The sequence below is a fragment of the Octodon degus genome, unplaced genomic scaffold, assembly GCF_000260255.1.
Source record: "Octodon degus isolate 3935 unplaced genomic scaffold, OctDeg1.0 scaffold00112, whole genome shotgun sequence".
Lineage (NCBI taxonomy): Eukaryota > Metazoa > Chordata > Mammalia > Rodentia > Octodontidae > Octodon > Octodon degus.
In genome coordinates, this window is record NW_004524688.1 from 5,524,405 (window position 1) to 5,536,904 (window position 12,500).

The 12,500-nt window shown below is 38.3% G+C and overlaps 1 protein-coding gene and 1 non-coding gene across 2 annotated transcripts in view; one reads left to right on the forward strand and one right to left on the reverse strand.

Moving 5' to 3' along the window:
- Positions 1-12,500, forward strand: part of B3gntl1 (UDP-GlcNAc:betaGal beta-1,3-N-acetylglucosaminyltransferase like 1) — a 147,278-nt gene that overhangs the window by 117,858 nt on the left and 16,920 nt on the right. The gene's annotated exons all lie outside the window — the stretch shown is intronic.
- On the reverse strand, positions 6,372-6,505 carry LOC111812099. The gene has a single exon (XR_002817692.1). It is a non-coding gene; the product is annotated as a small nucleolar RNA SNORA70 (small nucleolar RNA).

Here is a 12,500-nt window from a genome sequence, read left to right on the forward strand (position 1 = left end):
GTCCCTGTGCCTGCTTGCAGGTGCTTTAATCCCCTGAGCTATTTGACCAGCCCTAAATCAATGTCTTTAGATATACTAAGCAATTTTTTCATTATTGTTATAACTTCTTTTTTTAACTGAGAGATTATTTCTGATGGAATTTTCTCTATAACCACCAAGACGTTGTTTCTTTATTTCAGTTGCTGTCATTTCAGGTATATGACTTCCAATTTTTTCTATGTTGATGTCTCCTGGACTTGTTTTGGGTGGCTGGGGGTCTGAGATTGCATTTTGTTCCTTTATCCTGTTATTTTCTATTTCAGAAAGAACTCTTTATTTTGATTTCTGTGATAATCCTTGTAAAATTTTGATAGTACATAGCTACATTACTACTATCAAGGCCACTCCAGGAATCTGTTCTTTAGGGATACCTTCTCTGTGTTGGAGATTTTTGGTTTGTCTCTCCTGAGATTTTGCCTTCCCATTTAATTGAGAGTGGGCTGTTGGCTTCTGTTTGGTACATCAAGCAAAATTTAGAAATTGACAAACTTTGGTAATGATTGTTTTCATCTATAGTTATATAATGGAACAAATTGTAAATTGGGAGTTTGTATGCAGAGTATTTCTCCTCGTTAGAGTGGATTTACCTTTGTTCCTCTGGCTGGGCCAATTGCCAGGTTCAAGGTGCTTCACTTCATATATAGTGATGGGCCTGACATCTGGATTCCTCTGGCCAAGCTAGTTATCCAGGGTCCTAAGCATTACCATACCAGTTGTTGGACTCTCCATGCTGGGAAATGGGCTGAGTGCCTAGATTCCTCTGGCCAAATTAGTTGCCCTGTGCTCTGAGCACCTCCACAACAGCTGCCTGTCCCACAGTGCAGAGGAATGTGGTCCAAGTGACAGTTTTCTGAATGCGCCTTTAGAAGAATATTTGTTTTCTTCAGTCTGAAGTGACTGTGGTCCCAGAAATGTGGTACAAGGGAGGGAGTTGTGTAAACTTTGGTATTTCTCTAGGAAGACTTCCTGTCATTTTCTGGTAAAATATAACTAAGAGGTCTGTAAGGTTCCTTCTTCATGGCAGTCACATCAGGGTTTGTCAGTGACTTGCACTTGGAGAGGTGTCTTCATACCAGCCTGTGCCTGTAAGAAAAGGGTGGTCATTTAAACCCCCGAATCCCTTCAACATCTCTTTTATAGGAAGAAATTTTTGACCCAAGAGATTTGTTTTTAATACCTAGGCATGGTTCACTTTATTTTAGGCCAGTATTAGTTCACTGGAAACATTTCAAAGATGGAGGCAGCAACCCATGTGTGACTGCTAGCTGCAGTGGTTCCCATTCAGAGTGACTTAGTGAGCAGGTGCTGCACTCTCCATCTCCAGCAACTTGGGATCAGTGTGTCTTTGAGGGAGCTGTCAGCCTGCTCCTCCTGACTTCTCAGATAGGCTTTGGGATAAAGACCTGTTTGAAATTCAGTAGGTATGTAGTGTTCACTTCATTTGGAGTAAAACTTTGAACCCTGATGCTCACCTTTTTTCTCCATGAAAGAGTATCCTGCCACAACTTTCATCTGCCCTATGTCCACTTCCCATAGCTTGGGAAGTAGCAGGTGAACCTCATGCACTTGCAGATGCTGGTGTTTCCACCACATCCTTGACTTCACACTTAGCAGCAGCAATTGCAAGAGATTGTTCTAGTGTCAGTAGGAGCCATGAAGAAGAGGCCCAGGTGCAGAGGGGTTCAAGGAGGCTGGCCCCAAGGTCTCGTGGGCTTGGAAAGGGATATTGGGGCTTGATGGGGAAATGTGATCTGGTACCATGTTTCCAGCTCCATCTGATCACTCTCGTCAGGCAGCTGCAATCAACTCTGCTGTGATTAGCAGAATCTGCCAGTTGAGTCCTAACTGCCTTAAGCTTGAACCTTCACCATTGGTCAGGAGTCTTGCTATGTCACAGATACCTCAAGTGTGAAACGCAGAATAACAGCCACACTCGCTTCTACTAGAACAGGATTGTCGAAGAGTCAGTATCTTGCAACTGACTTCTACCTGCTGTCCCTGTCAAGGATCAGAGGTAATCTCTCAACAGCAGCAGAAACAGTTTCAGCATATTCTCTTAGAAGCAGAGATGTGTGCTGGGTGTGGTGCTGCCTCCTGGAACCCCAGCATTTGGGACCCAGAAATCTGAAGTAGAATGATCACAAGTTCAAGGCCAGCCTGGACTATATACCAAGACTGTTTCAAAAATGAGAAAGAGAAACAGAGAAGGGAAAAGGAGAAATAGAGACTTGCTTATTTTATGAAAGTACTTTGGATCACTGATTTGCTGGCATCATTTTATGAGACCACTTATTCAGTTATTCACCATGAAGCTAGCATCCAATGGGAAACCCAGAGACATACTCACCTGGAAAGCATGTTGCTCTTGGGATGTGTTCTGGGGAACATTATGGAAAACTGCACAGCATTGATGGGAATAGTTTCCCTGCTAAGCCAAACATTGGAGTGAGGCCTAGGCAAGGGAAGGGGTCTTTGGCAGCACTTGGGTAGGTTTTCCATAGGTGAACACTTTCCACTTATACTAGACAAATTAGAAATGAAGAAAGTGAGAAAACATGTGTTTCACATTTGTGTGCTTGTGCTTAGGTTCCAGCTGTGTCTTGGAGGAAATAAGGCTTTTCCCCAGCTACACAGAGCTCCAGCAAGAAAAGGGGAGCCATGTTGGAAGGCTGGTGAAGTGTGACCAGTTTCTTATGGAGCAGCACTTGTTGCTGGACCCTGTCCTGCTCACTGGTCAGAGCCTTCACCCAAGTTCTTCAGGTATCTGTTCATCATGGCCCACCACCTTGGGGAAGTTGCCTAATTATTCTGAACCTCAGTTTCCATGTCTTCAAAATAAATAAAAGAACAGAACAATAAAGAGGAGCAGATTGAGCTCAAGCAGAAGAAAGGACACAGAAAAGGGAATAGCTGAGAATAGGCAGGGGACAGCTGAAAAAAAGAATCAAAAGCCAGTCATTGGAAAATACAGTAACAGTGACAAATTTCTAGCTTGTACCATCAGAAAACGTAAAAGTTACAAAAGATCAATGGGAAGAATAAAAGAAATCACTATAGAAACTATAGACGTTAAAGCAGTAAAGTAACATAAACAAATGTGTGCTAATAACTTCAACAACTTAAATATATTGAGTAAGTACCTTGAAAGAGACAAATTACAACTCAGAAGAAATAAAAATCTGTATAGCCTTGTATCTATTAAAAACTTGAATTAATAATTGGAAAGTATCTTTGGTGCATTTTATTCACTCTTTTAATCAGGCCATTAACCTGGTACCAAAACAGTCACCTCAGACACAGACCAATGTCTTTCAGAGTACGTGTGAAATGTCTGTAACAGATCATTAGCAAATAGGACCTGGCAATTAAAAAGCCCAAACATCTTGATTATGTGGTACCTGTCCCCTTTCAAGCTGGTTTATCATTCAGAAATCAATCACTGTTTTGAATAAACTTGAGTCATTTGTGGGGAAGTAGATGACTTTTTACACTAAGATGCTAAGTGAAATAAATCAGACACATATTAAATATCACATGCTTTCACTAACATGAGAGATCCAAACTATAAATAATTTAAAGGGCAAAATAGAAGAGAGATGCCAGAAAACAGGGAGGGAGACTCTAAGAGATGGGAAGGAGACTTGGGGAGGGAATAAAACGATCAAGATATGATATGTGTATACTGTTCCAATTCCCCAATTTCAGCACAATCTGATGTTGCAAATGTATACTAATAAAGAAAGAAAATGAACCATCGTGAGTCAGCATATGATCATAATAAGGAAAGCCATGTGATCTATGTCTTTAAGATTTCTACCTACTTTCTTTTCCAGTAGATTTAGTGTTTCAGATTTAATGTTTAAATCTTTGGTCCATTTAAGTGCATGCTGATATACCTCAATCTAGTTTTTGTTTTTGTCATGTAAAAATCCAGTTTTTCTAGCACCATTTATTAAGGAGGGCATCTTTCTTCCAGTGAACATGTTTGGCCCCTTTGTCAAAGATAAGGTGGTTGAGTGTTTGTGGAGTTGTATCTGCATCTTCTAATCTGTTTCACTGATCCTCAGGTCTGTTTTTTGCCAGTAACATGCTGATTTTATCACAGTAGTTTTGTAGTATAGTTTCAAGTCGATTGTGATGTCTCCTGCCTTGCCTTTGTTCAGGATTGCTTTTGCTATTCTAGGTCTCTTCTGGTTCCTGATGAATTTTAGGAATGTTTTCTCTAGATCTGTCAGGTATATTCATGGTATTTTAATCGAGATTATATTGAATCTGTGTAACAATTTTGGAAGTATGGCCATTTTCATAATCTTGTTTCTTCCTATACATGAGCAAGGAATATCTTTCCATTTTCTGAAATCTTCTTCAGTCTCTTTTTACAGAGTACTATAGTTTTCACTGTATAAATCTTTCACTTTCTTTGTGAGATTGATTCCTAAGTGCTTCATTTTGGGGGTTGTTATTTTGAAACCTGTGGTTTTCTGAATTTTTCTCTCAGCGCATTTGCTCTTTGTATATGGAAATTATGTTGATTTTTGAGTGTTAACATTGTATCCTGCTACACTACTGAATTTGGTTATTAAATCAACAAGTTTCTTGGTGGAGTTTTTGGGGTATTCTGTGTAGTATATCATGTGATCTGTGAATAATGATAATTTAACTTATTCCTTTCTAAACATCATTCCTTTTATTTCTCTCTCTTCTAATTGCTCTGGCTAATGTTTCCAGAACTATATTAAACAGGAGTGGTGATAGTGGGCATTTCTCTCTTGTTCCTGATTTTAAAGCAAAGGCTTTCAGGTTTTGTCCATTCTATATGATGTTGGTTGTTGGTCTGTCATAGATGGCTTTTATCAGGTTGGACCATCTGTTGGATCATCTATTCCAATTTGCTGTAGGGGTTTTATCATGAATGAATGTTGGGCTTTGTCAAAAGCTTCTCCTGCATCTATTGAAATCAACATGTGATTTTTGTCTTTGGTTCCATTGATATGGTATATTACATACATGGATTTGTGTATATTGAACTATCCCTCCATTCCTGGGATGAATCTTACTTGGTTGTGATGTATAATCTTCTTAATGTTTGGCTGTATTCTGTTTGCTAGTATATTTTTGAGGATTTTTGCATCTATATTCATTAGGGAGATTGGCCTATAGTTGTCTTTTTTGTTGGGTCTTTCTCTGATTTTAGTATCTGAGTAATACTTGCCTCTAGAAATGAGTTTGGGAGAATTGTTTCCCTTTCTGTTTCCATGAGGAGTTTGAGAAGAGTTGACATTAAATCTTCTCTAAATTTCTTGTAGAATTCAGTTGTGAATCCATCACACCTGGGCTTTTACTTGGTAGGATTTTTATTACATTTTCAATTCCATTCAATGATACTGGGTTATTTAAAATTTTTGTATCTTCTTGATTCAGCTTTGGTAGTTTTTATATATCTAGGAATCTGTCCATTTCTTCTGCATTTTACATCCTCTAAGAGTAAAGTTTTAGAGATAGGTATTGATGATCTTCTGACTTTCTAGAGGGTCTGTAGTGGTTTCACCCTTTTCATTCCTTATTGCATAAATTTGAATTTTTTCTTTCCTTTTTTGATAAGGTTGGCTGGGGGGTTATCTATTTTATTTATTCTTTCCAAGAACCAACTCTTTGATTCATTAATTCTTTGCATTGTTTTCTTTGTCTCCATTGCATTTATATCTGCTCTGATCTTTATAATTTCCTGCCTTCTTTGGGCTTTGAGCTTGACTTGCGCTTCATTTATTTCCCCTAGGAGCTTGAGGTGCAGCATAAGATTGTTTATTTGTTGTTCTTTTTTCCTAATGTTGAGAATTTACTGCTATGAATTTCCCTGTCAAGACAGCTTTCATTACATCCCACAGGTTCCAGTAAGTTATATTGGCTTTTTTTTTTTTAGCAGAGAGAGCATTTATTCATGAACTTGTTGGGGGTGGCACAGTGGAAGCCTTCAGGAGTGCAGGGCTCGCCACTTGTCCAGGGGACTGCGGTTCGGTATGTATTTCACCCCACAGCCATCAGGGATGAGGCGCTTCTCAGCCACCATGTCTTCAAATTCATCTGGTGAACTTGGTGAAGACCCACTTTTTGGAGATGTGGATCTTCTGGTGGCCAGGGAACTTAAACTTGGCCCTGCATAGGGCGTCGATCACATGCTCCTTGTTCTGCAGCTTGGTGCGGATGGACATGATGACCTGGCCAGTGTGGACTCTTGCCACTGTGCCCTGGGCCTTCCCAAAGGCACCCCGCAAGCCAGTCTGGAGCCTGGTTTGGGGATGGCAAGATCAGATACACAGAACACCCACCAGGAGGAGTGTCTCCAAGGTCCCTTAGGGCAGCCTATACAAGCAACAGGCTGCATACACTACTGAGGAGGTTACTGTGTGCAGCCACTACACACTGGGCACCCACCAGCAGGGAACCCAGTCAGCTTAACTGACTGCAGCTATATTGGCATTTTTGTTTGATTGAAAACATTATTTAATTTCTTATTTAATTTCATCTGTGACCCACTGATTGTTCAGGAAGGTGTTATTTAGTTTCCATATGTTTGTGGAGCTTTTCCTGTTTCTTTCGTCAATAATTTCTAGTTTAATTGCACTATGGTCAGATAATATGCATATAATTGAAAGGATATTTTCAATTCCTTTTCATTTACTTAAGCACATTCTTTTTGGGAGTATATGGTCTATTTTGGAGAATGTCCTGCATGCAGCTGAGAATGTATATTCTGATGCTGTTGGGTGGAACACTTTATAAAGGTCTACTAAGTCCACTTCTTCACAAGTTTGGTTTAGTTCTGTTGTTGTTTTTTATGCTGATATTTTTGCTTAGTTGACCTATCTCTTTGTTTCAATGGGGTATTAAGGTCTCCCAGAATAATTGTGTTATTGTTCCTTTGATTTTTTTTATGCCTGTTAAAATTTGTCTTATATAATTGGATGCTCCTATATTAGGTGCATATATATTTATAGTTGTTATCTTTTCCTCTTGCAGTTTTCTCCTAACAAGTATATAGTGACCATCTTTATCTCTTTCAATCACTCTTGTTTTGAAGTGACATTGTCAGCAAATAGAATAGCTACCTGTTACGGTTTGTATCTAGTTGTCCCCCTAAATATTCATGCAGTCATTGGGGCAGCTTCTAGAGTTTGTGATTAATGCATGATCCAATACTGAGATTATGGCTGTGAGTGCTACACCTGCCCTGGGGCAGACAGTCTGAATACAGATAGGAAGGGGACAGAGGCTTGTTAGGTGCCTAAGTTGCTACTCTTCCCTTTGCTGTTTTCTGCCACCATGAATGGCTGCCCTCTACCATGTGCCACTCTGCCTTGGAGCAGAGTATGGATTGAAACTTCTACTAACTGTACACTGAGTAAACCTTTCCTTATTTAATTTTGAGTGTCAGGTATTTTGTCCCAGGAATGAGAATAAAGTAACAGAGACACTCCACCTGCTGTTTTCTGGGTTACTGTTGCATGGAGTATTATTTTCCATCCTTTGACTTTCAGTCAGTGAATTTCGTTTTGAGTTAAATGTCTTTCTTATTCACAACATATTGTTGGATTTTGATTCTTGGTGGTTCTTTTTCATTTTATTTTTTGTTTTATATAAAATAAATGTATTATGTTCATAACTTTCATACAGTTGATGACATAGAGAGCAGTAAAGATTGTTGTACATGTCACATACACGCACATTAAAAAGTCATTGAATTAAAAGACAAAATGAAGGATCAAGAACATTGGTCTGGGGCTGGAGAGATGGCTCAGTGGTCTAAAGCACCTACTTGAAACAAGCTTGGCAAAGCACAAGGACCGCGGTTCAATCCTCCAGCACCACATGCCAGCCAGCCCTGCCGCCTGGTGGGCTGAGCTGGCCACACACACACACACACAATAAATAAATGTAATAAATACAAATAAATAAATATTTAAAAAAAAAAAAAGAACATTGGTCTGAAACCTCATAGGATTTTAGGATTTAACAAATAACAATAAGTGTGAAATTTCAGACCACCACAGTGTTGAAAACAAAAGAATGCTAAATACAAGAGCACATATTTTCATATTGAAAACAGTAAAAGCTACATAACCAAAATCTAAACTTAAACATTAATACCTAAAAAAGAAAAAAAAAAATCAAAATCAAGAAGCAGATTGGAGGCCAAATGAAGATCTATCAATTAAATACCTATTTTAGAGAAATAGCTAGAACATAACACAAAAGTGATATTTACCAATAAGATTTCTTAGTTTTCTTATATACTTCTCTAGAATTAGAAGAGAGTTTATCATTTAACAATTATAATGTGATTTAAATGATTTTTTCTTTAAAATAATTACAGAATTTAAGAAGTGTACACACGTTTATTTTATAGACGTATTCCAAAACTAAGATGTATAGTATAGAATACCTTTTCTTTTTTTAGTACATTATTTCTCCAATTTCCTCACATTCAAATCGATTACAACTTTGCCAGCATCTACACTGAATTCTTTTTTTTGTGGAACCAGGGATTGAACTCAGGCCCTTGTGTTTACCAGGCAAGTGCTTATTCTACTGAGCCATCTCCCCGGCCCCATTACACTGAATTCTAATCTTGTAGAAAATTTATTTCTAAGTCAATAAGCCATCAAGCCAGGACAAAGCATTACTTAGGATTTATGAAAACAATTGTGTTCCTGAGGCACAAATCATAGAACTATTGAAATTACCAGCTGGACAAAACTTTGAAGATAAACCAATGAATTGATAGATGAAGTCTTGTACAGCATATTGTTAGATTTTGCTTCCTAATCCACTCTGCCAGTCTGTTTCTTTTAATTCATGAATTGAGTCCATTTACATTGATGGTTATAATTGATATGTATTGACTTATGTTTGACATGTTATTTACCAGCTGTTGTATGCCTCCTTTTCTTCTGTGTTTAATTGTTTGCCCTATTTGGTGGGTTCTTTCCACTCTCATTCATGGAGAAATCCATTCTCATTATGGTCATTTTGATCCCTCTCTCGAGTATCTTTTAGCAGTCTGTGTAGGGTTGGCTTTGTCATCATGAAATTCTTTAGTTGTTCTTTGTCGTAGAAGTATTTCACTTATCCATTAAATTTGAAAGAAACTATTTTATATCAGTCTGGGTTGGAATTTGTTTTCTTGCAATACTTGTAGTACTAGCTCCATGCTCTTCTTGACTTGATGGGTTGTGAAGAGAAATCTGCTGTTATTTTGATGGGTTTTCCTTTAAATGTGATCTGATTCTTTTCTTTAGTGACTTTTAGTATACTGTTCCTGTGCTGAATTTCTGGGATCTTGATTATTATATGTCTTGGTGTGGTTTTAATTGGGTTAATATTATTTGGAGTTCTATGTGCTTTGGTTACCTGAATGTCAGATTGTTTCCCCATACGTGGGAATTTTTCTGCTATTACTTCTGCTCATATTCTTTTTATATCATTTGTATCGACTCCTTTCTCATTGATGCCTATTAGTCTTACATTGTTCATCTTTGCATCATTTTGCAGATATTGAATTATTTTTTCCTGCATCCTAGTTGTTTTTAAGAGATCTTTTCTTACATTTTCACTAGCTGCAGTGGTGTCTTCAAGATCTAAAAGTCTATTTTCACTTTCATTCAAATGGTTTTACCAGCTTGTGATTGAGGTTTTAATTTCCTGTATATCACTTTGAATCTGCTTCATGCATTCTATTTCTTTCCTATATTGCTCATTCAAGGATTCCATCATTTTTTTTATTCTTCATTTTTTTATCAATGTCTTCTTTAGAAGCACTTAATAATTCTTTCATTATAGCTATCATTTCTTTTTTTACTTCAGAAATTATTTCTGATCTGATTTCCTCTGTACCTTTCTGCAGTTGTTTCTTTACTTCACTCGCTATTATTTCTGAGATTTCGGGTGTGTGATTTCCAGTTTCTTCAATGCTGTTGTCTCCTGCATTTGTTCTGAGTGGGCTCAGGGCCTGAGAATGTGTTTCGCTCCTTCTCTTTGTCATTTTGTATAGCATTGTCTTCTGACCTTTGGTGTAGAGCTTTGGTGCAGTTATTACCTTAGCACCAGGCCTGGATCTACCAAGTTCAATATTGTCCAGGTGGGTGTGGCTGGGGTTTAGCTGCTGTGCTTCACTTCTTCATGCTGCAGCCTTTGGAAGTGAACTCACTGTACCACTCTGGCAAGATGTTCTGCTCTTAGATTAGCTGGCTGGGTCTTGCCTCTAGCCTCTCTGTGGGGAGTTCTGCTGCAGGGTTCCACACTGGGCCTGTCTGAATGGAGGAAGTTTCACACACATGCCTGGCCTGGGTACAGGCTTGAATGAGGATCCAGTGGGCCCCAGGTGGTCCCACTCACACACTGGGCCTGGACGCTGGCTGGAGTAAGGATCCAGAGTACCTAGGCGGCCCCACTCACACCTCTCTCTGTCTTTGTCTTGATCCCCCTCACACCTCTCTGTCTTTCTGTCTTGATGGTTCTTTTAATTGGTGAGTTGAGGTCACTTACATTTTTGGTTACAACTGGTATGTATTGGCGTATCTTTGTCATGATAGTTTTCCACTGTAGGATCCCTGTTTTTCCCTGTTTAATTGTTCACTGTGCTTGGTGGTTCTTTTTTGTTGTTATTCTTGAAGTTGTTGTCAATTCTGTCTCTTTTTGAAATATCTATCAGTATTCTTCGTAGGGTTGGTTGTCATGAATTTCTTAAGTTGTTCTTTGTTGTGGAAGTATCTTATCTCTCCATTAAATTTGATAGATAGTTTTGCAGGGTACATCTTCTAGGTTGGAAATAGTTTTCTTTCAGGATCTGAAATATTTCATTCCAAGCTGTTTTTGATTTGATATTCTGTGTTGAGAAATCTGCTGTGATTCTGATGGGCTATTCATGATAGGTGATCTATTTTTTTTTTTTCCTAACAACTTTTTTTTCTAAAGTTTATTTTTTTCTTTTTTGTATTTTAGGGAAGTGTCTACAGGGTATTCAGGGTCTCACTACTAGGTCAGACTCGTAGTGATTCTCCTGTTTACATCCTCCCAAGAGCTGGGATTACAGGAGTGCGCCACCACACCCAGTCTCAGTTGCCATCTCAGCATGCCCCTGGGGTGGGACCCGCACAGCCGGCCTGGAGATCGAACCCCTGGCCCCTGCACCTGCTTGTAGGCGCTTTAATCTGCTGAGCTATTTGGCTGGCCCTTCTAAAGTATTTTATTATTTTACTTTTCACAGGTAAATCTTTAGCAATCTGAAGTCCACCCCATCCTTCTTTTCATTGTGGTGTTATTATGGCCTGATTTAAATTTCCCCTAGAAGTTTCATGTTCAGAGGTGGAAAGTCTGGAATGTAATTGAACCATGGTGTGCCATATTCATCAATGGAGTAATCCACTGATGAGTTCATAGCTGAATGTGCCATTAGAAGTCAGGGCCTGATTTGAGAGGTGAGTCACTGGGGGGCATGAACTGGAAGGGTGCATTAATGTCCTGGTGCTCCCTTTCCTTTCTGGTTCTTGCTGGCTCTCTCTGCTTTCTGGTTGCTATGGGCTGAACAGCTGTCCTCTCCCACACATATCTACCATGCTGTTTCTTCTTTGGGGGCCAGCTCACCAGTGACTTAACCCTCTGAAACTATGAGCCAAATAACTCTCTTCTTTTAAATAGCAGATATCAGATATAATAATGGGAATGCTTATCAATACAGGTGTACGGAGTTAGTATTTTTTAGAATGATTGACCAATATCTAATCCTGTTGTTTGAAATTCTATTTCCCTCCAGTGTGCAAAACTAGCCCTAAACCTCATATGTTATTGTTTTCTTTGTATTTCTCTAACAGCTTTTAATATTCTGTGTTTTTACCAAATTTCTGGGATCTTATTATGTGTCTGGAGGTAGATTTATTTTGATTATATCTAATTGGAGTTCTGTATGCCTCACTTTACTGTATGCCAGATTCTTTTCCCATGCTTAGGAAATTTTCTGCTAGTATTTCTGTAAAGAGTCTTCATATTGTTTGTGTTGAATCCAACTGTTTCATTGATACTTATAAGTTTTATATTTTTCTTTGCATCATCTTGCAACTATTGCATTGTTATTTTCTGGTTCCTTGTTATTTTTAAGAGGTCTTTCCTTTTGTGTTCACTAGCTACAATGCTGTTTTCGAGGTCTGAAATTCTATCTTCAGTTTTGTTCATGTGGTTTTGCCAGCTTTCAGTGGAATTCTTAATGTCCTAGATATCTGTTTAAATCTATTTTTTGTATTCTAGTTCTTTCCTGTATTGTTCATTCAATGTTTTCATCATTTTCTTATTCTCTATTTTTTTTACCTATGTGTTCTTTAGATGTACTGAGTAATTCATTCATGTTTATAGTAATTTCTTTTTTTACCTAAGAGATTATTTCTTTTCTTTTTTTTTTTTTCTTCTCCGAA